The sequence below is a fragment of the Mesocricetus auratus genome, unplaced genomic scaffold (genome assembly GCF_017639785.1).
Source record: "Mesocricetus auratus isolate SY011 unplaced genomic scaffold, BCM_Maur_2.0 Super-Scaffold_100004, whole genome shotgun sequence".
NCBI lineage: Eukaryota > Metazoa > Chordata > Mammalia > Rodentia > Cricetidae > Mesocricetus > Mesocricetus auratus.
In genome coordinates, this window is record NW_024429189.1 from 63,139,512 (window position 1) to 63,147,894 (window position 8,383).

Genomic DNA, 8,383 nt, shown 5'->3' on the forward strand with positions numbered 1-8,383 from the left:
TGTGTATCTTTTGGATGTATGCCTAAGAGTGGAATTGCTGGGTCTTGTGGTAGGCTTATTCCCATTTTTTTAAGGAATCTCCATGTAGAGTGTTGCCTCCCCCCAGTCTGGTTCCAGAGCCTCATCAGTCCCAAATGAACACACAGGACACTATATTAATTATGAAGCTGTTGGCCATTTGCTTGATCCTTACAGGATAGCCCTGACTTAAGTATTTAACCCATAGTTGTTAATCTAAGTATTTCTCTTGTTGGAGAGAAGGGTCCGGACCTCTTACTCCTGTGGCTGGCTACATTGTTGTCTCCATGTCTCTCTTTCCCAGAATCCCCCTCAACTCCTAGTCCCCCCATCTTGTTTCCCTATTGGCCAACAGTGCTTTATTCAAACCAATCAGACAACTTTTTACAGACTGACATCTCCCACCATCTCCTCTTTTTTGTCTAAAATAAAAAGAAAGGTTTTAACTTTAACATAGTCAAACTATATATATAACAGAACAGTTATCAAGTTAGAACTATAGTTATAATATTTAGTTTATTAATATTTAATAAGATTTAAAGAAAGTATTTTATCATGTATCCTATCTGTGTTAATCTAAAGTCTTATATGTAACTTATTTTTTATCATAACTAAGGAAAACTATGATTATAACTATCTATCTTCAACTCCATCAAAGACCACAAAAGGGTAATACATAAACCCTAGAACTGACAGAGACTTTTCACTACCTGGACAGTCACCCGAAGTTCCTCTGTAATGTTAGGGCATCCATCTTCAGCTCATAGACCACAATGTGTTTGGAAGACTTCTCAGCAAAACAGGAAATTTCAAGCTGTCCATATGTATTGGCAGTCTGTCAGTCATTTTCTGTGTCCTGTGGAATGTCTGGCAGACTCTTCCATGAAGCAGGAAACCTGAAGGACTGTTTGAGTTCATCAGTCATTTTCCTGTGGGTCCTGCATGTACAGTTCATACAGCAACAATCAAGCAGTCCAGGCAAGAGCAGTTTCTTGACCAAATGGCTAATCTTGCCATGTTTAAAGCAAACTCCATAACCAGTTTCTTCAATGCCCATCTATCTCTCAGATGTAATTGATGCTTCCAGGCACAGACATATCTCATTGTCAAGAAAAATCCTAAACCATTTTAAATGAAATTTTCTGAAGGTCTTTGAAAGGTTTGAAGACTTTTTAATCTATTTCAAATGTATCTCTATATCTAGAAATCCTAACCTAACAATAAATTCTGACTATTGTAAGTAACTATCTATAATCTGTATTTAATTATGCATTATGTTTTAAAAGGCCAGTATAAGCTCAATACTCAATCAAGAGGAACAATATACATATCACAAAATTGACCTTGAATTTGTATCAATAAATGAAAAACCATACCAATACAAAGTATTCATTTCTATACCATAATCCCCTTTTACCTTTAAAAACTGATTGGTTTTGTTCATTAACCAATTATAAGCAACCCCATTCAAATGAAAACAAAGATTTATAAAGAATATGGGAATTTGGACGTTGCTCATTCCAAACTGCTTCCTGCTGGATGGGGGCGCTGTTCATATCATGGAGATCATGACAAAACACAGAAACCTGTATAAGTCCTTATTTTCAGGTTCTGTAAGGCTGAATCATCTTATCTGTCTTAATTGTTGGCACATCTGGCCCACTGCTTCCAGGGGTCTTGGTTCATCAAACCACAGAAGCCTGGAAGGAATCCCCAGCTTTCTATTATCTGTGGAAACATAAACAAAAACTCTTTTCCCAAGTAACTGGTCCTTATATTTAAAGTTAGAGGTCAAAGCATTTTTGAAATATATATGTTGAATAAATTCAGCAGCACTTATAATCAAGTATACTTTAGCAGTTTTTTCTTCTTTAGCAATCAAAAAACTGAAAAGCACAATAGCATACAATATCCAGACTCTCTGTGTATTTTCCATCTTTATATGGCTTATTTATTATCTATTATTATTACTCTATTTCTGTTACATTTTTATATTTATTCCTCTGAGATAGGGTTTCTCTGGAAATCTGCCTGCCTCTGCCTCTGGAGCAAATCTTACTGGCATGTGCCACCATAGGCAGTTTCTCTATTTAGAACAGGTAGCTTTACTTGCAGGTAGAAGGTGCTGATTCTCAGCTGTGAGCGGTGGTAGGGGTAGAGGGAATCGTGCCTTGCTGAGCAAAGTGGTGGGGAAGTCAGCGATAGGAGAACCTACATGTGCCCTGGGCTGGCGGTGTTCAGGCCTAGGGGAAGCAGCCACTCCCAGGGTGCCTGGATCTGGGTCCTGAAACATGGCAACACAAATGAGTCAAGTAGCTCTCCCTACCGAACCAGAAGCCAGAGAGAGAGAGAGAGAGAGAGAGAGAGAGAGAGAGAGAGAGAGAGAGCGCAGTTCTGCTGCAGTCTTTTATAAGAACCTCTGTACACGTCTCTAGCCACTCCCAAAAGTGGGCCTGACTAGTGATGTAGTTCACCGTACTTTCATTATCACATCCACATGTGTCTCTAGTTACACCCAAAGTGGGTGTGGTTAGCGGCAGGGTGAACTGCCCTATCATTACCACAGCTGTATGCACCTCTAGCTTGCCACATGGCTAATGGCAGAATGCTAAGTCTCCTTCTATATCTCCATACTAATTTCCAAAGTGGTTATACGAGTAGGTACTCCCACCAGCAGTGGAGGAGTGTTCCCCTTTCTCCACAACCTCTCCAGCATAAACTGTCCCTGGTGTTTTTGATTTTAGCCATTCTGAGAGGAGTAAGATGGTATCTCAGAGTTGTTTTGATTTGCATTTCCCAGATGGCTAGGGATGATGAGCACCTTCTCAAGTGCTTCCCAGCCATTTTAGATTCCTCTCTTGAGAATTCTCTATGTAGTTCTGTAGTCCACTTTTTAATTGGATCCTTTGGTGTTTTGGAGACTTGCTTCTTGAGTACTTTGTATATTTTGGAGATCAGCCCTCTGTCAGATGTGGAGTTAGTCAGATGGGAGATTTTCCCATTCTGTGGGCTGCCTTTTTGTCTTGTTGACTGTGTCTTTTGCCTTACAGAAGCTTCTCAGTTTCAGGAGGTCCCATGTATTAATTGTTGACCTCAGTGTCTGTGGTACTGGTGTTATGTTCAGGAAGTAGTCTCCTGTACCAATTCATTCAAGGGTACCACCCATTTTTCTTCTAAGTGTTTCAGTGTGGCTGGATTTATCTTGAGGTATTTGATCCATTTGGACTTAAGTTGCGTGCATAGCGATAGACATGGATTTATCCACATTATTCTACATGCCAACATCCAGTTATGCCAGCACAACTTGTTAAACATGCTTTCTTTTTTCCATTACATATTTTTACCTTCTTTGTCGAAGCTCAGATGTTCATACATGTATGGGTTAATGTCTGGGTGTTCAATTCGATTCCATTGGTCTACCTTTCTATTTTTGTGCCAATACCAAGCTGTTTTCAGGACTACAGCTCTATAATAGAGCTTGAAGTCAGGGATGGTAATACACCCAGATCTTGCTTTGTTGAATAAGGTTGTTTTGGCTATCCTGAGTCTTTTGTTTTTCCATATAAAATTGATTATTGTTCTTTCAAGTTCTGTGAAGAATTGTGCTGGTATTTTAATGAGGATTGCATTGAATCTGTAAAACCATCATGTCATACTTAGAAAACCTTCACTCCACAAAATTCTAAAATTGAAAGGAAATGGACAATTTTCTGGATAACTATCACTTGCTAAAGTTTCAGCAAGAACAGATAAGTGATGTAAATAGACCCATATCCCCTATGGAAATAGAAGCAGTCATCAAAAGTCTCCCAACCAAAAAAAAGCCTAGGTCCAGATTGCCTCAGTGCAGAATTCTACCAGAAATTCAAAGAACAGCTTATACCAACCCATCAATGTAATCCACTATATAAACAAGCTGAGAAACAAAAACCACGTGAGCATCTCACTAGATGCAGAAAAAGCCTTTGACAAAATCAAACACCCCTTCATGATATATGTCTGGGAGAGATCTGGGATAACAAGAACTTACCTAAACATAATAAAAGCCATATACAGCAAACTAACAGCCAACATAAAACTACTTGGAAAGAAACTCAACATGATTCTGCTAAAATCAGGAACAAGACAAGGCTATCCACTCTCTCCATACCTTTTCAGTATTGTACTTGAAGTTCTATCTAAGGCAATATGATAACAAAAGGAGATCAAGGGAATACAAATTGGAAAGGAAGAGGTCAAACTTTCACTATTTGCAGATGATATGATAGTATACATGAGTAATCCAAAAAACTCTACCAGGGAACTCCTACAGCTGATAAATGCTTTCAGCAAAGTTGCAGGATACAAGATCAACTGAAGAAAATCATTAGCCCTACTGTATACAGATGATAACAGGGCTCAGAAAGAAATAAGAGAAACATCACCCTTTACAATTGCCACAAACAACATAAAATACCTTGGGGTAACGCTAACTAAACAAGTGAAAGACCTGTATCACAAGAACTTTGAGTCTTTAAAGAAAGAAAATAATGAAGACATCAGAAAATGGAAAGATCTCCCATGCTCTTGGATTGGTAGGATCAATGTAGTAAAAATGGCAATCCTGCCAAAAGCAATCTACACACACTTCTTATGATACTTGCATGCTGATTGCCCAAGGTAGACTGGTCCTCCAGCTTAGAGAGTAGTTTCCTTGATGACTGATCTTGTTCTGAATAAGGTCAATGCTATTTCTTTTCATTCTCATGCAAGAAGAAAGGAAAGTTGTTTAGAGAGTACAAAAATATGGTATTGAAACTGCTTAATCTCTTTTAAATGGTCTATTTTATTTCATAAATTGCAAATGGAAGATGAGTGAATTTCTACCAAGGTACAACTTTGTCATAAAAGCAAACACAAACTCTGCATTTCTGGTTTGTCATATGGACAGGGTGGCTCAATGGGAAAAGTGCTGGTGAGTTGATCTGCTGAGAGGCATGCCATTATCATCCAATAATTTTTTGACTGTTCAGAAAGATTTTATTTCCAAATTAAGATTTGTAAAAAGAAAGCCATATGCCCCCTGCTGTCTGGCACAATAAGCCATACTGAACTCATTTAAGAAACAACTGTGAGAACAAAATGCAACCATAAGGACTCTGGGGGGGGGGAGAAGAACCTAGTTCTCTGACAACATTCCATCGGCTACATAAGCACTGGATCACCTAGAATCTCAAGAGGGATTTAAGAATTATTCAGTGGCTTCTCAGATGTTCTCAGGAGCTTTTTCTAAGTTGCTTAACTCCAAATCTGATTCCATGATTTCCATGAACAGGAGAACCCAGAATGTGGCCGATAATCCGTAACACATTCTTATGTGTAAGACAAAGCATCCCTAAAATAGCCTTAAATTGTATGGAGTTAAGCGTTATAGTTTATTATAAATTCTATAGTGCAGGTTATTTTTCCATTTCCACGGGAGGACATTAAATTCAGTCACCACAAGACAGAACAGTCTTTGGTTACAGAGAGACAAGTAAGTGTCAACTGGCAGCATTCTCAACCCTTTTTTGTAGGAATTGAAAAAATAGAATGTGGAAGGACAGGTTATCAACACTGTAGTTGAGGATAAAATTGTCAAAGATTTTTTATATATATATGTATGTGAAAAAAATTTTGTATATACATACACATCTCACTATTGATCAGTATACAAGGAAAAATTTAGAACAACATAGTGTATTAAAATTTACTATAATAATCTAGAATCCAGCTACAAGAATGTGTTCTCATAAAAGTTACTGTTAGAAAAAGTTAATGGGACATACAACATGGGGCCTCCCTCCAGCCCTCATTATCAATACTTAGGAGGGTCAATATAGTTCTAAAGCATTTGTATGGATTATAGGTTAGTCTGGTTCTAAGTAAATAGTTTGCAATACTGGCTAAATTTATTCTAAAAAATAATAAAATGCATAGATCACAGAAGCAGACCCAACAAGCTAAGCAGTTGGCAAAGTAGCGACAGTCTGAGTCAAATTTAGAAAGGAGGGCCTCGGGTAAATCTCAGTGGAAGAGCACTTGCCTAGTATGCACAAGGGCACCCAGATTCAATCCCTAGCACCTTAAAAATATAAGAAAGAAAGAAAAAGAGAAAGAACAGAAACAAGTCACTGTTCATCTCCCCTAGGCTATGAACACAAAGCCCTGGAGTATTCATGGTTCTGTTGCAGAAGTCATTTGCTCTGGCCAAGTTTTTGTTTAAGGTATTATCTGTTCTTATCAAGATTAATTATAATGCAGTATTAAAACCAGCTACTCTGGAGTCATGTATCCTTTTTCTAACCAGTGAAGGACCCAGAAAAAATGTGTGACAAGCTTTCTCAAAGGTTTACCTGGTGAGATTTTGAGGTCCCCACTCAAGTGGGAAAGACCAAGGCAGAACAAGGCTTCTATTAGCAGAATTGTCAGGGTAAAATTCAGGGCAGTAGTCAGCTCTGTTAAAATGGTCTAAGAACACTTGGTAACATTCATTTTCAACAAGTTCAGTTTGGTATAACCAATGCCCTAGTTCTAAACTAGGGAAACATTGCTGTCCATAATCAGCAGTGTGAATTATTGGAGAACATCTGGACTGAGAAAGACAACACAAGCAATGTAACAGCAAAAGGCAACAATGACAGAGAGAGTGAAGGCAGTAAGAAACAGTCAGTCCTGTTACAGGCTTCCTTTAGCAACTTCTCAGTTCAACAATACTTGCCTGTTAATTCTGGCTTGCACCTCAATGCAGTTCTTCAAAATCTTGTAGTCTATTTTTCACTTAATTGCAACTCAGTCTCTGTACTCAGGGACCAGTCCAGTCTGGAATACTATCAGTCACTTACTAGCAGCAGAGATCACAGAATAGCTCCTTCCAATCCCAATGTCTTAAGGAAAGCCAGACTCGAGTCTGAGCTGTTCAACAGTATTATCTGGTGATGGTGTTACACAAGAGCACGCTGCTCTGCTGGTAAGGTTATTATTCGTGGTAAAACAGTCACTGACAAATCCAGTGAGTCTTGCGTTGATGCTGGCACTGCCTGATGACTCTTTACAGTGATGTAGTAGGGTCAGGAAAACCTGGTGGAGTCCTCTTCAGTGGATCCAATGAAGTCTTGAAAGGACCTTTATCTGGATCCAGTCACAAAGGAGTAGCTGACATTGATCATGCAGGATGATCTGGAAATGTGTCACATACAAATTCCAGCCAAGTTTTAAATCATGGAACAGTCAGGAACAGTGGTGACAAGGCTGTTCCTCCTGCTCCACAGTGCTGGTCTGCCTTATCCAATAATTGAAACTGTCAATGATTCTGTTTTCCCATCTATCAAAATAGCAAAAGTCTATCATTTCTGTTCATCTCAGAGAACAGGTCATATTAGAACAACTTCATGATGCTTACATGCTGAAGAACACAAATCCCTATTTTTTGTTCTTTGTAAGCTACATTCCTTTCAGCAAGTTCAAATATTTCACACACACACAGAGAGAGAGAGAGAGAGAGAGAGAGAGAGAGAGAGAGAGAGAGAGAGAGAGAGAGAGAGAGAGAGAGAGAAATGGCTTGGTTTTTTTGAACAAATATTGTTACCTTTGATAGCTTCCACTCTGAACACTTTGAACACAGTGCTATGCAGAAAAACTGAACCAGCTGGTCACAAAGAGCCTTCACCTTGTGTGGTATTCCTTTGTGTTTCCTGCCTACAAAGCAAAGAGTTTCATTGTGTGTATACCTGAGAGACCTGACCCACAGTAAGTCATGTTTGATTCATAAAATCCTGGCTTCAATAATCACTAAGGGCAGGAGGAGACTGGTCTGGGTTACAAGATTTCTAAAACACAAACTTCACTGCCTCTCCTTTGTTGCAGTAGGCTAAAAGCTTCAGTTAGAGGAAATGGATCAAGGAAGGCATGGAAAAGAATGATCTGGCAGTATTCTGGCCTGAATGTGAATGGACCATTAGTTACAACTCAGTGTTCACAGGAAGATGAAAACTACAAGGGAATAAGGAATAAAGGAAACAAAATCATCTAATTGAGGGATTTTGAATCAAATATAATGAGTGAGTTACTCATTTTTAATATTGACTTCTATTTTATGTATATTAGTTTGCCCTATATGTTTATGCACCAGGCATGTAATATATTATTGGATGTTAGAGAAAGGGGTTGGATCCCCTGGAATTGGAGTTACAGATGCTTGTGAGCTGCTAGTTTGTGCTGAGAACTGAACCTGGGTCTTCTGGAAGAGCATCCAGTGCTGTTAATGACTAAACTATCTCTCTCAATTCCCCATTTAAGAAATTCTTTGGTTTAATTTTACTCTGGCTAAATGTACTTCTTAAATGAA

At 38.6% G+C, this 8,383-nt stretch overlaps 1 pseudogene; it reads right to left on the reverse strand.

Moving 5' to 3' along the window:
- LOC101839952 overlaps window positions 1-6,626 on the reverse strand; it is a 106,092-nt pseudogene extending 99,466 nt beyond the window's left edge.
- Window positions 6,627-8,383: the final 1,757 nt, after the last annotated feature.